The sequence below is a fragment of the Schistocerca cancellata genome, chromosome 7 (genome assembly GCF_023864275.1).
Source record: "Schistocerca cancellata isolate TAMUIC-IGC-003103 chromosome 7, iqSchCanc2.1, whole genome shotgun sequence".
NCBI lineage: Eukaryota > Metazoa > Arthropoda > Insecta > Orthoptera > Acrididae > Schistocerca > Schistocerca cancellata.
The window spans coordinates 244,872,675-244,889,438 of record NC_064632.1 but is presented as its reverse complement, the minus strand read 5'-3'; the positions used below and the strand labels follow the sequence as shown (position 1 = coordinate 244,889,438).

General features: G+C 43.9%; 1 protein-coding gene across 3 annotated transcripts in view; it reads left to right on the top strand.

Annotated features, from left to right (window-relative positions):
• The window catches only part of LOC126092075 (glutathione synthetase-like), a 150,765-nt gene that overhangs the window by 101,933 nt on the left and 32,068 nt on the right, over positions 1-16,764 (top strand). The window lies entirely within an intron of this gene.

Sequence of the window (16,764 nt, the reverse complement as noted above, 5' to 3'; positions counted from 1 at the left end):
GCAGATTCACTCTGTTACATCTCTGGACATTTCAGTTTTTCAGTCATTTGAAGGCATTTTCTCCCAATTAGATGGTCAGAAACTCTCAAAATTTCATTCCAATTGTTTTGGTAGTTCTGCTTTTTTCTTGTTCCCATTTCATAGGCACAAGCTAATATTTTGAAACTGTACCTATGTTCTTCACACATCTTGCTACAGCAGTCACTTAGTGGCATATGCACACTTAAAAGCATTAGGTTTTGCCTATTTACATCATTTTCACTGTATTTCCACGTAAAAACGTTGTTTTTACTAGCTTTTTTCCCCTTTTAGGAATTACCGTTGAATCGTTGATTACATTTTATGCGTATAACATTAGAGTTTACTGTCTTTGATTGCATGTTTTACTGACCTAATTGCAAATTAATACTTTGTGTTATATGTATCAAAATACTAACTTGCTTGCTTGAGGCTAGTGATTCTAATAAATATGTTGTGATTTATTTTGTGTTGTCACCATTGTCATTTAGGCATTCAGTAAATAACAGTACTGTTATTTCTAAGATCACTCATTGGTATCCAAGAATCTTTGAACGAAGTTACTATCTTGTGGAAATAAAACATATTGCACTGCGGGCAATGGCAAGCATTAAATTACACTGATGAAAGCAGCTGAAAGACTGAGTCCATAATGACAAATAGAATGTTCAAAAAGAACCAGAAGTAACACGGGAGTGTAATTTAAAGATAGAGATTTCATATCTCAGAATACATAATAATGTTCTGAAAACAGTCTATTGGCCAAATATACTTGTTATTAACAATATGCAATAGGTTATAACCTGTTGACTGAAAAGTGGGTACAACTGCAGTCTCACATGGAGAGTGTGAATTTAGCTTTCAGTACCAGATTTTTCTCCTTAAGAATGGTGAGATAATGACAAAGAAAAGATAAATGAAAGATTTTAAGGGGTTAAATTGGTTATATGTATAGGTAGACATAGGGATGGTGGGGAGGGGGGGGGGGAAGAAGTAACAGGACTGGAGTACTCGAACAAAATATGTTGTCACATATTTAGCAAACACTGTCTGACAGAAATGTCCAAAATAGATAATAATAAAAATAGTAAGGGGAGAGATGATGATCCTTGACTTGTCATGATCTTTTGGAAAAGGTAATCATAAAAAGTGAAACAATTACACCTACTGCAAGGTATTTTTTTATTTTGCTTTTTCTACTAAAAACTGTTTCATTAGTATGCAGGATATTTTTGTGGTACACATGTTCAGGAATGAATGTGTGTATCAAGTACTTGCACGCATGGTGGGGAGGGGAGTCATCAAATACCTGCACGGTGGCAGCCCCGTGACAATTTGCAGGGATCACACAGTTGATGCCTGTGCTGGAAAGTTCCCCGACAAGCCAAGGAGTATGTGCCCATCATGGTTGGGGCACGGAAACTCCAAGGAATGGTTTACTGGTCAGGTGACTGGATGGTGCCTGTGAGGAGAGCCCCTGTTTGGAGTGGGTGGTACCATTGCAGAAAATTCGCACATGAAGTGAACTAAACTTTCTTCTGGTGATGGCCATACAGCTCTTCTGAAGCTAAGACACATTGCAGTGTAGAGAGGAATGATGCCAAAATTTTACCTTCCCCAACTATGCAATAGGAGGATATAGGGCTTAAAGAGAATGTGAAGAATACTGCCCCCACTACTTACTTTGTTGTAGGGTGAACGGGGATTCCTTTTTGCCTGCAAAGCCATTGTTCTTCATTGACCACCTCAAGGACAGGCTTGATGAAACAAAGCAATTTCAAAAATGAAATGCGGTTCCATTCTGCTTAAAACGGCCCTCCCCGATGCTCAGTCACAGGCGCTGCTTACCTGCGACAAGCTGAGTGACATTCCTGATGATATAATCCCCCATAAAAAGTCTGAAAATGGTACAAGGTATAGTTTTCACCCGAGATCTCCTTTTTCAGACTGATGATGAGATGTGTGCTAATTTGGAGCATTGAGCTGTGTATTTTGTCCATTGTGTCCAGCATGGACCAAAAGCCACAAGCCATATATTCCTCCTCCCATGCTGTGCTACACATGCTTGTGATTTGGACTGACATCTTTGTGATGCAATGCCAACACCATCTGTAGTGATTGTGCGTGTCAATTGCAGGCGAACGCTCCTTGTGCTCTCCAATGCCTTAAGGGACACCCATGAATAAACCACCTCTTTGCCTTTAAATGGCTTCATGTCCAGCTCCATCACCTCACAAAATGACCGAAACAAGAACGCCGAGGGTGATACATTGTTATCATTGGAACATGTGCCCCGTCTTCACAGATATATATAAGATTCAGCATCTCCGTGGACACCAATACCCCCTGAGTGTACCTGGCATCTCTGTGAATGGTTTCATCTGTACACTGATCCAGTCCCTGTTGCTGAATGTTTTACTTTTAATTATGCTTGAGCTTCTGTGTCTGAGAATGATCAGTTTGCATTTCGTGTCCTCAGATAGCAGCTAGAGTGACTTCCTTTACCATTTACTACAAGTCGTCTGGAACCTTATAATTCTCCATTCAGTGAGTGGGAATGCCTGAGCTCTCTAGCCTTTTGCCCTGACAGCTCCAGGTCCAGACCGCATCCACAGCCAAATGCCCACTTATCAGTGGAATGCCAGTATCACTTCTTTGCCATTTTCAACCATATCTGTAGTAAGGGTGAGTTCCCGTGTCAGTGGTGAGAAAGTGTGATTGTCCCAGTACTGAAACCAGGTAAACACCTCCTTGTGATGGACAGCTATCCTGCCCAATAAGCCTTGCTAATGTTCTCTGCAAGTTGCTCAGCTATATGGTGAGCTGAGTATGGTGTTGGTAGCGTGAGTCTCGGAGTCTTTTGGCTACGTCCCAGGGCGGTTTCTTTCAAGGCTGTTCTACTGCTAACAATTGGATCTGGCTGGAGTCTGCTGTTCGGTCAGCTGTTGCCCAGCATCAACATCTTATCACTGTATTCTTCGACTTGTGTAGGGCAAGGCATCACCATATCCTCATTACCCTCCATGTGTGGGGACTCTGTGGTGTAAACTCCCCCCGCCTTCTTGATTCCATCTATTGTCCACTTAAACAATGCCCAGTCCAAGTAATTAATAAACAAAGTCTTTTATGAAGATTTGAGACAAGCAAAGATTACAACAACTTTCTTTCTAGTTTACTGTTTGTCATGTTGAGATGGCTCCAGTTCTTCTTGTCTAGGGGCCCGATTCTTGAGGCTGGAAAATCTGACATCAGGTCCTCACAGTTATTTTGAAATAATAAATCTGAAGACTGTTGTTGCAGCTTTTTTCTTTTTTTACATAAATGTATTTTCTTACATTTCAGTATATCATACAGTATTTTGATTTTTCACATTAACAAAGATGAAATTACATTGTTCGCACAAAAATACGTCCAGTCACATCAGAGGTAAGCTTACCACTCCCACACTATGTGGAAATAACAATATTCCAAAGGGTTTACAATTTTTCTTAACAAATGAATTTCTACAAATTTCTGTTACATTATTAATTTCGATTATTATTTCATAAATGAATCCAGAAATAAACATAGTAAACAGTACAGGATTGCATAATTAAGAATAGAAATTTTAAGTGTTACTATCATTCGTAATTTCATGTTTCTTAAAAACAAATAATTAAAATAATTAACTGTGCGTTCAGAACTATTACTTATCAATTATAACATTGAAACTAAAATATTTTATAAAGTAATTCCTTTTTAAAATTTTAACTTGAAATATAACATACTGGCTATAAAATTATATGAAAGTTTTCAGTAAAGAAACTGAGATAATATTGACCTGTCCAAAATTCAAAAAATAATACTGGTATTGATAACTACCATTGAGCAAAAGTAATGCTAGAGGAGGATGTCTCACTACAGGGGCCAACTGCTGAATATTGCCCGAATATTCCCAGCTTGTCACATGAAGGATTAAGGGGCTGATGACCTTGTAGTTTGGTCCTTTTAAACCCATCAGTCTATCCATCCATCCATACATCCACCCATCCATCCATCCACCCATCACACCAACCATCCATCACTTCTAGCCTCCATTTTTCTTTTTCTGTAAAGGTAATATAAATTCACTCAATTACTAGTGTGCAGGGATGAGGTGGGGGGAGAGAGAGAGAGAGAGAGAGAGAGAGAGAGAGAGAGTGTGTGTGTGTGTGTGTGTGTGTGTGTGTGTGTGTGTCATCTATTTCTGACAAAGGCCTTGCTGGCCTTTGTTGTGCCTATCTGCGGCTCAGCATCTCCACTATATGGTGCGTGCACACTTTACTTTTCGTAATATTGTTACATTCCATTCTGGATTTTCCATTGTTTAATCATCTGATAAGTGTAATGAAAACAATTGTACATAGTAACATCTGCAGTCTGTTTTCCATTTACATTGAGCTTCTTCCACAAGCAAATTGAATAAAGTAGGTGACAGACTGCTGTCTTTTGCTGTAGTTAACAAGGGTTGATAATTTTGAACGTCTTTTAAACTGTGCAGTACTGTGTCCAGATACTTCCATAATCATCTGCAATAAATAATAGTCCATATCTATATTTTCCAGAGGTTCCCACAGTTTTTTTTCTAGGAATTATATGATAAGCATTTGCCTGGTCTACAAAAGTGATGTATAATTCATAAGCTCCTGTTGTTGTTTTTTGTCTTCAGTCTGAAAACTGATACAGCTCTCCACACTACTGTATCCTGTGCAAACCTCTTCATCTCTGCAATCTACATCCATTTGAACCTGCTTACTGCATTCATGCCGTGGTCTCTCTGTATAATTGACAGCGCCCGCACCTCGCTCCGTTACCAAACTGATGATTCCTTGATGAATCAGAATGTGTCCTATCAACCATTCCCTTTCTTAATCAAGTGGAGCATTTCCTTTTTTAAAATTAGTTATGCAGTCTACTCATCTAATCTCCAGCATTCTTCTGTAGCACTACATTTCAAAAGTTTTTATTCTCTTCTCACCTAACCTACTTATTGTCCACATTTCACTGATATACAAGGCTCTAACACAAATACTTTCAGAAAAGACTTCCTAACACCTGAGTTTGTGATCTGTGTGAACAAATAATTCTTCTTTTCAGAATGCTTTACTTGGTATTGCCAGCCTGCAAATTATATCTTCTCTACTCTGGCCATCATTTGTTGTGTTGGCCAAACTGAAAAATTCATTTACTACTAGGGTCTCATTTCATAATCTAATTCCCTCAGCATTGCTTGATTTTACTACATTCCATCACCCTTCTTTCACTCTTGTTGATGTTAATCTAATAACCTCTTTTCTACCCATTCTGTTCAATGGCTCTTCCAACTCCTTTGCTGTAACTTTTAGGTTTCCTTTACTGCTTGCTCAAAATATATATTAAACAAGATCTGGAATACACTACAACTCTGTTCCACACTCTTCTCAAATACTGCTTGTTGAACATGTTCATTGACTGTTACAGCTGCAATCTAATTTCTTTACAAGTTGTAAAAAACCTTTTGTTCCCTGTGTTTCATCCATGCTATCTCCAGAATTTTGAAGAGAATATTCCAGTCAGCATTGTCAAAAGCTTTTTGTAAATCTACAAATACTTTAAACGTAGATTTGTTTGTCTTATAAAAAGAGTCATAGGGTCTTTATTGCATTACGTGTTCCTACATTTCTCTGGAATCCAAACTGATCTTCCCTGATATTGGCTTAAGAAAAGTCATATGGTCGTTATTGCTTTGTGTGTTCCTATTTTCAATTTCTTGCCAAATTCTTTGTAACATCTCCTCTGTTATTGTTGCCACCGCATTAGGATATGATGTTGCAATGTAGGAATATTGTCCAGTTTGGTTGCATACAAGCCATCCTTCACTAATCCCCACATGAAGAAATCCCCCCAGGGGGCTCACAGTCCTTTCGTGCATACGTGCGTGGCAAGCACGGGGCCCCGAGCTATTGCAGCCATGAGGAGAATTCCTGTGTTCCCCCTCCTGTGTTTGTTAACTGTCATGGCAGTCATTCTCCACGTTCACCGGATTGCCCGGGTTACAAGAAGGAAAAGAAGATACAGGAGTCCCTTGATCGTCTAACCTACACTGAGGGTCGTAAGAAGTACGCATGTCTTCATCCTGTGTCAATGACATCTAGCTATGCTTTGTTACATCTTCACCCCTTGCTCCCCCTTCCTTACCCCAGTCCTGAACACCTCTCCCCCCTCCCCCCCCCCCCTCCCCCCCCCCCTGATGTTCCCCACAGCCTCCCGTCCAGGTGCCGCTCCCCCTCCCCAGCCGGAGAAATGTCCCACTTCTTTGGTGTCTGCCAGTCAAGGGCGCCCCTCCCAGGACCCCCCTTCCCAGCACCTTCCAGGCCAACCAGGCCAAAGGTCTGCTGCCACATGATGACCATGAGGACCATGGTCTGTGGGCCCCCAGGTCGCCCGCTCTATTTCTGTTCCAGATCTTGCTACAGCTGGCTCCTTTTTGCAACACAGCCCTCCTCGATCTCAAACAGAAAAGAAGAAGAAACATAAGTCCCAGGACAAGAAGCCTCTGGTGTTGCCAGGGTCCCGTCCCCACCTTCGCAACCTGACTCTGACCTGCTGTTTATGGATGTTGCCCCCCTCCTTGTCGGTGACTGATGGTGACCCGGCAGCATGACTGGCATTAGCCTGCTCACCCCCCATTTGAATCATCGTTCTGTGGTTATCCAATGGAATTGTAATGGATATTACCATCACCTTCTGGAGTTGAAATCCCTTATTTTGTTTCTTTCTGCAGCTTGTGTGGTTCTACAGGAATCTCATTTTGCTGATGATCACTCACCAACCCTCGGTGGTTTCTGTGGAAATCGGGTCGGCCCCCTGCGGGCCTCTGGTGGTGATTGTACGTTGGTCTGTACGGACATTGCTAGCACGTGGATTCCTGTCCAAACTGCATTGGAAGTGGTTGCTGTTAGGATCCACCTGGACTCTGGGGTCATAGTTTGTAATCTTTATCTCCCTCCTGACAGGACTCTTACACCTGCTGCCTTAACTGCCCTTCTTCAGGAACTTCCTCCTCCCTTCCTCCTTCTCGGGGATTTTAATGCTCATCATCCCCTGTGGGGCAGTGCATTTCCATCTAGTTGGGGTCTTCTCATAGACCAGTTTCTTGCAGACGATGACTTCTTAATGATGGCTCCTGTACCCATTTCATTGCCAGTCATGGTACCTTTTCTGTCATTGATCTTTCTCTTTCTTCTCCCTCCCTCCTCCCTTCACTACACTGGTCGCCACACGAGGATCTTTGCGATAGTGACCACTTCCCGTTGATTCTCTCGCTCCCTTCCCGCTCCCCAATGGACAGGTTACCTCGTTGGTCTTTCCAATGTGCCGATTGGCCTCTATATACTGCACAGGTTGTTTTTTCTCCTTCTTTGTTGGGTTGTATTGATGAAGCCCTATGTGACGTGTCTGATGTGATTGTTCGCGCTGCTAGCTTGCTATCCCATGCTCATCTGGACCATTTCACTGCCGGCAAGTTCTGTGGTGGAGTATGGCCATTGCCATTGCCATTGCCATCCGTGATCGCCGTTAAGCTTTCCAACACCTTAAGAGGCACCCATCGGCTGCCAATCTTATTACCTTTAAACGCCTTCACACCAAAACTCGTTACTTAATCAAACAGAGCAAAGGGGTATGTTTGGAACGCTTTGTTTCTTTCCTCATTCTACTGTCCCTCTGTCACGGGTATGGGCTACACTTCACTCTCTCCAAGGTTGCCATCGGCAGTCTAACCTCCCAAGACTTGCCCTTTCGGATGGCCTTTGCATGGACCCATTGATTCTCGCGGAACATCTTGCGACCCATTTTGCAACAGCATCAGCATCAACCTTCTATCCAGCTGCTTTCCTTCACCATAAATAACGGGCCTAAGCTTCCGCCTTATGTTTTACCCCTTGTCAGTGAGAATCTTACAATGAACCTTTTACTGATTAGGAACTTCTTTCCGAACTTTCTTCTTCTCATGATACGGCCCTGGCCCAGACCCCATTCATAACCAATTGCTTCAACTTCTCAGTGCTCCACAATAACGACAATGACAGCTCCAGGTTCTTAAACGTATTTGGCTTCAGGGTGACTTCCCTTCTCAATGGAGGGATAGCATCATGGTTTCCGCCTTAAGCCTGCTAAGAACCCCCTGTTTGTCGAAAGTTGTCGGCCAATTAGTCTCACAAACATTGTTTGCAAGTTACTTGAACGCATGGTAGCCCATCGGCTCAATTGGGTCCTCGAATCTCGGGATCTATTGTCCCCTTACCAGTGTGCCTTCCAAGAGGGACGGTCTCCAATTGATCATTTACTTCGATTGGAATCCGCAGTTTGGCAGGCTTTTTCCCAGCGCCGCCATTTGGTTGCAGTATTTTTTGACCTTCGCAAGGCCTATGATATGGCTTGGTGCCATCGTATCTTTCTTACACTTCATGAGTGGGGTCTTTGGGGCCCCAATAGATGGTCTTATGGCCTCCGTCAGTCCTTTGGTCACCCCTGCTTTGTATGTGGATGATTTCTGCATTTGGGTTAGTTCCTCTTCAATGGACTCTGCAGAGCGGCAGCTCCAGGGTGCTATACGGCGTGCCTCTGCATGGACCCTCTCACACGGGTTTCAATTCTCTTATTTAAAATAGCGGGTGGTCCACCTCTGTCACCATACTACAGTCCAACCCGATCCGGAGCTCTACCTCGATGCACAGCACTTACCTGTGGTCCCACGGTTTTGTTTCCACACTGCGCCTCCTGGATCTGGTCCACCATCGTGGTATCTGTTTGGCCCCTGGTGCCTTCCCTACTAGCCCTGTTGATAGTCTCCTGGTTGAAGCTGCAATCTCCCCCCTTTCTGCTCAGCGGTCCCAGCTTCTGGTTTCTACGCAATCATTGTCCGTTCCTCTCCCACTCATCCTTCCTATTCTATCCTCATTCCAGCCCTTGGGAGGGTTTACTGGTTGGGCTCCACCTTGCGTCTCTTCACTGTGATTTTCAGCTTCCTTCTTCGTCCTGTCTCCCACATTCCCTCCCCAACCCCCCTCCCCCTCCCCCCCTTGGTTAGTTCCTCGGCCCCGGATTCGGATAGATCTCCACCGAGGTCTGAAAGATTCCATTCCCCCGATGGAGTTCCATTTGTTTTGTCTGCCAAATTTTATGGGAGTTTCGGGATGCTGTTACATTTTACACCAATAGCTCTAAATCTGCTGATCATGTGGGATATGCCTTCATGTCCTCTGTTGGCCAGGAAAATCATCTCCTGCCAACTGCATGTGGGGTGTTTACTGTAGGATTGATGGCAATTTTCGAGGCCCTTACCTTTATTCAACGGTCCCAACTCAACCGCATTTTGTTATGTAGGGACTCAATGAGTGGCCTTCAGGCTGTTGACCAGTGGTTTTCCCGCCATCCCTTGATCTTGGCCATCCATGACCATCTCGCTGATCTTCACTATCCTGCTTGTTCCATTGGCTTCCTTGCGGTCCCTGGCCGTTTCCCAGGTGATGAGCTTGCTGATTGTTTGGCTGGGGGAGCAATCACTTACCCCTCTTCTCTGTACCCCTCCTGCGGCAGATTTATGGCTTCATATCAAATACCATCTCACACAATCATGGACCAACTCTTGGGAGGCTACCTCCCTGTCTAATACACTTCGTGTGATTAAGGTGACACCTGTCCCATGGCATTCTTCCTTCCGCCTCTTCCGAATGGACTCGACCACCCAGGGTTGCCTCCACATCAGCCATACCAGGCTGACCCACGGTTTTCGTTTCCCTAATGAGCCACCCCCACTTTGTGGTTGTGGAGACCTCTAGTCAGTAGCTCACATTTTGGTGGAATGCCCCCTTCTTTTGGCTCCACGTACTAAGTACAGACTTCCCCACCCTTTACCTTTAATATTGGCAGATGATTCCCAGATGGTTTACTTGGTCCTCAGTTTCCTCCGTGAAAGTGGTTTTTATTTTCAGTTCTAAGGTTTTTAATCTCCCTCTGGAGTAGGGGGGGGGGGGCAGTGAGGGTTGGGGTGTCTCCCACTGTAAGCTGTGTTTGGAAGTTCCTGACTCCCCTCCCTGGCCAACATCCTCTTTTGTCTCTCTTTTACTCTGTTTTTATCGCTTTTTAGATTTGGTTAGTCTCCTTTTACAATAAGCACCTTTACATTCTAGCGGTTGAACACTTTCGAATAGCAGGTGGTCTTGCCTGTACTGTGTCAGAGGTGGGATATTTTCTGCCTCTAGCATAGCCTTGGGGTTGCCCAATTGCTCACTTCCCACCTTTTGTTTTCACCATTGACAACACCACTGCATTTTTACATTTGTAGCCTTTTTCTTTTATCATTATGACTCTTCTGAGATGTAAATCCATCCAAATGGACCACCTTTGACACAAGGGACTGATGACCTCGCTGTTTGGTCCCTTAAACCCCAATCAACCACATGAAGAAATCAGGCGGCGTAATGTTGGGTGAACGTGGTGGCCAGGCAGTGGGTCCTCCACGTCCGATCCAGCGATTGGGATATTTCCTATCCAGTGACTTCCAAACAGCTGTTGACCATTGCGGTGGAGCTCCATCTTGTTGAAATGTGGTGTTGGGTTGCAAGTCTTGTATGTGAGGGTACACAAACTGCTCCAACATGTCCAGATACACTGACCCATGCACTAAACAGTCCAACAATCCTGTCATGCATTAGCCCACACCAGACATTTAGTTTAGGGCTATCACGAACATGTTCAGTGACAAAGTGCATATTTTGCGAACCCCAAATCTGAACATTATGTCTATTAACTCTTCCTGATAGATGAAAGGTTGCCTCATCTGAGAATAAACATCTTTCCAGGAAGCTGGCATCCTTATCAATACACTGCAGCATATCCTCAGCAAATTGTTGTCGGCATGGTTTTTCATTTGGTACCAGATGTTGCAGAATCTGCACTTTGTAAGCACACGTATGAAGATGCTGGTGAACTACACCATGTTATGTTGATTGAGATACATCAAGTTGTCTAGATGCTTGATAAATTGACTTACGTGGGCTTCTGAGAAACATTTGTCTGATGTCCTCCACTGTCTCTACTGAAACTCCATAACGAGCACCGCCAGAATGTTTCAGAACGCTTCCTGTTGCCAGAAACTTCCTATACCATTCCTTAATTGTTTTCATATCAGGTGGATCACATTCATACACACAACAATAATTTCTTTGCACAGTAATCGGCGATTTTGTTTCTGCAAACCACACTACTGCTTGCGCTCGCTGCTGTGGAGTTGCCATTTTCACTTCATGTGACCATGCTGCACTCTGGTGATGATACTTGGCACTTCTGATGCGGTAATATAAATTCTCTGAGATGCTCTACAATGTGGTGCATTTTTCATTGTCATATCTACTGTGGTTTTGCTCTCCTGGATCCTTGAAATCAGGGAGGTTTGAGTGGGACATCCTGTATCTTTCATGAAAACTGATCACATAGTTGACTTTGCCATTAGATTGTCAATATTTGGTGTTACTTGCAGTAGCAGTCACCAAGTTTACACAAGATTTTGTGTGAGGTAGCTTCCAGATTGGCAGTTCAGGGAAAATCTATTTAATACCTCCTGTGTCACCTGTGGTTAGCTTAGGATCTTCATGAATAGGTTCAAGCATCTCAAAAGTGGGTGACCGAGTGAGGTGGTGCAGTGCTTAGCATGTTGGACTCACATTCAGCCATTCAGATTTAGATTTATGAGGGTGGTTTGAAAAGTTCTCAGAACGGAATAGAAAAAAGTACTTACATCACTGAAACTTTTTTTATTTTACAATGTAGTCTCCTTGTAGATTAATGCACTTGGTCCAACGATGTTCCAGTGCCTTGATCCCATCTCGAAACTGAGTTTCCTCCAGGCCTGCAAAATAGTTGTCAACTCTGGCTATCAGTTCTTCGTTTGAAGTGAATCTTCATTCACCAAAAAAATTTTCAATTTTGGGAAGAGATGGAAGTCTGACAGAGCCATATAAGGTGAATAATGTGGGTGTGGCAACAATTCACACCTTCACTCATGTTATTTTGCCATGGTGATGGCACATGTGTGCAGGCGTGCATTGTCTTGTTGGAAGATGACTTTCTTCCTTGCTAACCCTGGCCTTTTTTCACGTATCTTTTGTTGCAATTTGTCCAGGAGGTTAGCATAATATTCTCCAGTAATTGTTTGCCCAGTGTGGAGATGATCTACAAACAGAATCCCTTTTGCATCCCAGAACACTGGTGCCATAACTGTTCCTGCCAAAGGAATTGTCTTTGCTTTCTTTGGTGGTGGAGAATCAGCATGTTTCCAGTGCTTTGACTGTTGTTTTGTCTCTGGGGTATAGTAGTGCACCCAAGTTTCATCTGTGGTCACAAACAAGTGCAAAAAATCTTGTTTGTTTTGCCTAAAATGGGCCAAACATTGTTCCTATATGTCCATTCTCATACTGTTATTTTTCTAAATTGCTGCAGACAAAATGACTGGATGGTTCCTTTGAAAGGGCATAGCTGATTTCCTTCTACATCCTTGAAACATTCTGAACTTGTGCTCTGTCTCTAATAACCATGATGTCGACAGGACAATAAACCCTAATTTTCCTTACTCTTTTTCAATAGTGAAGGGTGTGTTCTTGTTTTTATCAAGCATGCTCTGCTTGAGCTTCACGCTGTTTATGGTAGGCATTGTCATGAAAAAGCCCAGTAATAAATCACTTTAACCACACCAGACTGATGAGCAGAGGCAGCTGCTTGGGATAGGAGGTTGTTGCTGCAAAGTGAAGAGAACATACACATCATTTGAGGTCCCATAGAGATTTGGTACATGATGTTTTCAGGGGCATCCAGCCACGTAAGACCTCCGTCGTTTGCATGTTTTTGAATGGAACTGTCTTTACTAGTGTGTCAAAGTGAAATAAATTATGAATGTACTTTGATCGATCATATACCTTCAGCCAACATATGAAAAATGTTATGAAAACATCACATCAGACAAAAAAATTGTCACCCTCCCCCCCCCCCCCCCCCCCCCCCCCCCCCCAGGAGACAGGCTAATAAATGTAACACTGGGTCAAGTCTTGATAATTACCTCTATCCAGTAAGGAAGAGGGTCCACACATTCCTTAAAGTACACCACATCCAGCTAATGATTAGATTCTGTACACATACCAAGTTGCAGATATTTTGATTACTATGTTTCATTTTCTGTTCCAAGTAGTCCTATACATTTTCTGTGGAAGTAAGATTGAGTGATTTGGTGGGCTAGTCAAGGTGGAAGATGGTGCCCAAGTGTGTACCAGGATGTGTGCATGCAGCTCTGTGAACATTGCTGTTATCATCTTGGAATGGGAGTGCCCACAGTGTACCCATCATAAAGATGTAGAAGAAAGGGTAAAACATGGTCATCAAGAATACTGTGTTGAGTAACTGAATCCACTTCCCCTTTTTTCCCCCCTCTCTCCTCCCTGATGAAGGAACAAAGTTCCGAAAGCAAGATACGTAAATTTTCTGTTGTTTTGTGTATCTATCGGCTGTACTGAGCTGAGGTAAGTATTGACCAGCCCCTCTATCTCTTTGTTAGTATTTGTTTCACATCTTTATATGAGACTTTCCATTAATCATTTAGATCTCTGGACAAAATATTAGTCACCCCCCTTAAAAATGACACTGGTCATTTTCGAGAGATGTAGATAGTGTAACAAATGCTGTTAGTCTCATTTACAATTTCAAGGTTAGTAGAGATATTATCAGCTTACACTCCACTGCAGAGTGAAAATTTCATTCTGGAAACAGAAATAGTATTTTTTAATTGACAGAAATCTTGCTTTCAATTGCGGAGATGGTCAAGTTTTTCAGAAAGTTGTGTATAACTTAGTGTCCCAAATATTTTTTAGAAACAGACATTGGTCTGTAATTCTGGGGTAGATGGTTCTCACCCTTTGAGCACAGGTACAACCTCTGAAATTTTGAATCGATTTAGAAAAATTCCAAATTCTAACCATTTGTTAATAATGAAAGCAAGTGGTGCGCAAACAGTATGTATTGTTCTTTCTGTTAATTAGCCAGCCAGTAGTGGCAGGAATGGTAAAACTGATGACAACTTGGAAACTGTGGTGACATTTTCTTCTTTGAGGTCAGTGATATGGGACAGCTCAGATTTAGTTCTCCAAGCATTTGAAAAATATAGGAAAAATAAATGATAGAAGATTCTGATTACAACACTGTAGCGCAAAAGACTCATTGTCAGACTACTACCTTCAGAAATTGCGAAAGAGGTCTGTGGAAAAATGTGCTAAGATTCCTTACTGGGGCACCTCACCCGAACTGTGAAATTGTTCTCAATGGCATTCTTGTGGAGTAATATGGCATGGGAAAATAAATCTTGCATGTGCTGGCCATATTCTGGCAGTCTTATGCAGTAAATCACATATGTCTAAGGTTATCATATGTTCTTTAGTAGCCATTGGAAGTATGGCATTCAAAGTCTTATTCACGAACTGTTTTGTTCTGAGTCCAGTCACTTTATTCATGAGGTGCACCTCATTGTTAACAGGCTATTAGTGGCTGTTGTTGTGAAGGAAGGAAATTTATCAGTTGGATGCCAGGGCATGCTATGGTAAAATGTATATAGTGGATAAAATGGTATCAGAAAACTAGAATCTAATAAGTGTACAGGAACTGGACTTTGGCATGTTTCGACGTACACCCAATATAGTTCACCAGTGAACACATCATGACTTTTTTTCCTAATGCAGTTAACTTGAAATGAATACTGTTTCCTTGTCATGATGTATCTGTCCCAGCAACAGCTGTGAGAGGCCAGGCAAAGCAAATGTAATGCAGTCAGTGAACTCTACCTTAGCAGCTAGTATTTGCTGAGGAAAATGTCATTCATAACTGGTGAAAGATCAAACTCAGTCATAGTGTACATGCCACAAGCTGTTCTTTTCGGTCCTCAACATACTCTCAAGTCATCTTGATGTGCATGTGTGTGCATGAACAAGCTCTTATGTGTGCATGGCAGTGGTGTTTGCGATAGTGTGTTGAGCGGGGAGGGAGGGGGGGGAGATTTGCAGTGGTGTTTGTGATAGTGTGTGGGGCTGGAGCTTTCTCCATGGACTGGGAATGCTTCGCATGGTAGATAGTTGGCTTATTGTGCCCATTACATTCTGTATTACAAGCGATATTATGTTCCCTGTCAGTATGAAAATTAAGTCCTGAGAGAGTAATGTTATCAGAAAGGCCAGTTTCTGTGCACAAAATAGTGGGGAAGTTTTGTCAAATACACTCCTGGAAATGGAAAAAAGAACACATTGACACCGGTGTGTCAGACCCACCATAGTTGCTCCGGACACTGCAAGAGGGCTGTACAAGCAATGATCACACGCACGACACAGTGGACACACCAGGAACCGCGGTGTTGGCCGTCGAATGGCGCTAGCTGCGCAGCATTTGTGCACCGCCGCCGTCAGTGTCAGCCAGTTTGCCGTGGCATACGGAGCTCCATCGCAGTCTTTAACACTGGTAGCATGCCGCGACAGCGTGGACGTGAACCGTATGTGCAGTTGACGGACTTTGAGCGAGGGCGTATAGTGGGCATGCGGGAGGCCGGGTGGACGTACCGCCGAATTGCTCAACACGTGGGGCGTGAGGTCTCCACAGTACATCAATGTTGTCGCCAGTGGTCGGCGGAAAGTGCACGTGCCCGTCGACCTGGGACCGGACCGCAGCGACGCATGGATGCACGCCAAGACCGTAGGATCCTACGCAGTGCCGTAGGGGACCGTACCGCCACTTCCCAGCAAATTAGGGACACTGTTGCTCCTGGGGTATCGGCGAGGACCATTCGCAACCGTCTCCATGAAGCTGGGCTACGGTTCCGCACACCGTTAGGCCGTCTTCCGCTCACGCCCCAACATCATGCAGCCCGCCTCCAGTGGTGTCACGACAGGCGTGAATGGAGGGACGAATGGAGACGTGTCGTCTTCAGCGATGAGAGTCGCTTCTGCCTTGGTGCCAATGATGGTCGTACGCGTGTTTGGCGCCGTGCAGGTGAGCGCCACAATCAGGACTGCATACGACCGAGGCACACAGGGCCAACACCCGGCATCATGGTGTGGGGAGCGATCTCCTACACTGGCCGTACACCACTGGTGATCGTCGAGGGGACACTGAATAGTGCACGGTACATCCAAACCGTCATCGAACCCATCGTTCTACCATTCCTAGACCGGCAAGGGAACTTGCTGTTCCAACAGGACAATGCGCGTCCGCATGTATCCCGTGCCACCCAACGTGCTCTAGAAGGTGTAAGTCAACTACCCTGGCCAGCAAGATCTCCGGATCTGTCCCCCCATTGAGCATGTTTGGGACTGGGTGAAGCGTCGTCTCACACGGTCTGCACGTCCAGCACGAACGCTGGTCCAACTGAGCATCTCTACGATCGTCTCCATGGGAGAATAGCAGCCTGCATTGCTGCGAAAGGTGGATATACACTGTACTAGTGCCGACATTGTGCATGCTCTGTTGCCTGTGTCTATGTGCCTGTGGTTCTGTCAGTGTGATCATGTGATGTATCTGACCCCAGGAATGTGTCAATAAAGTTTCCCCTTCCTGGGACAATGAATTCACGGTGTTCTTATTTCAATTTCCAGGAGTGTAGGTAGATTGTTCTTCTCAGCTGACCACCTGCAACCCTGTTGAAAACATATTGGTGGAAATAAA